Genomic DNA, 829 nt, shown 5'->3' with positions numbered 1-829 from the left:
ACATCAGGTGCCACCACCAAAGATTCCTGCGTGTAGCCCATAGAACCCCAAAAGCAACGGGACGAGTTCTGGTCACATACTCCCTCAAAATGACATCCTGGCCTTCTTCTGGAACTCCCTCCCCTCTCAGACTCTCAAGGTATCCTCCAGCGTGTCGGTTCCCACAGAGCAGACCTTTGGTCTGAGACCTGACAGTCCAGATGCCACGCATGCTGCCGCGTGGCGGCGGTGTCGCGGCTTGGGACAAGAGGAGGCCCCACGGTGCGGGCTGGGGCGCCAGGCACCGCTGCGGGCGCTGAGGGTTGGGGTCACCCCCACCCCGGGCCGCCGCCGCGCTCCCAGAAAGGGGACAGAACAAGAGGCAAAAAAAAAATAAATAAAAAGCAGCAGCCTGTGGCACCCGGTATTCCCAGGCGGTCTCCCATCCAAGTACTAACCAGGCCCGACCCTGCTTAGCTTCCGAGACCAGACGAGATCGGGGGCGTTCAGGGTGGTGTGGCCCTAGACGGCGGCGGAGGGCGCCCCTGCCCCGCTCAAGAAGCCGAGCCTCTCTGCGCTTTCCCGCCGCCTCCCGCCCCAGGCCCTGCGCCGGGCCGGGCCGGGCCTGTTGAGTTCGCCGGCCGGGTCCCGCGGGCTCCCAGGGACGGGGGTGATGGGCGGGGCGGGGCGGGGCGGGGCGGGGGGCTGTCTCTCTATACACACACACACACACTCACACTCACTCACACTCACACAAGATGCGCCTCCACGGCTGGACTCGCCAAGGTGGAGCCCTCCCAGCCCCCCTCGTCTCCTCGCCCGGCCTCCTTCACCTACCCGCTGCCCACCC

General features: G+C 66.1%; 1 non-coding gene across 1 annotated transcript; it reads right to left on the bottom strand.

Moving 5' to 3' along the window:
* Positions 1–388: 388 nt before the first annotated feature.
* On the bottom strand, positions 389–507 carry LOC142868139 (5S ribosomal RNA). Its single transcript, XR_012917248.1, has one exon. It is a non-coding gene; the product is annotated as a 5S ribosomal RNA (ribosomal RNA).
* Between the last annotated feature and the right edge of the window lie 322 nt (positions 508–829).

Source organism: Microcebus murinus, unplaced genomic scaffold, assembly GCF_040939455.1.
Source record: "Microcebus murinus isolate Inina unplaced genomic scaffold, M.murinus_Inina_mat1.0 scaf026_hap2_Mmur4.0, whole genome shotgun sequence".
NCBI classification, from domain to species: Eukaryota; Metazoa; Chordata; class Mammalia; order Primates; family Cheirogaleidae; genus Microcebus; species Microcebus murinus.
This window is presented reverse-complemented; position numbering and strand designations above follow the sequence as displayed.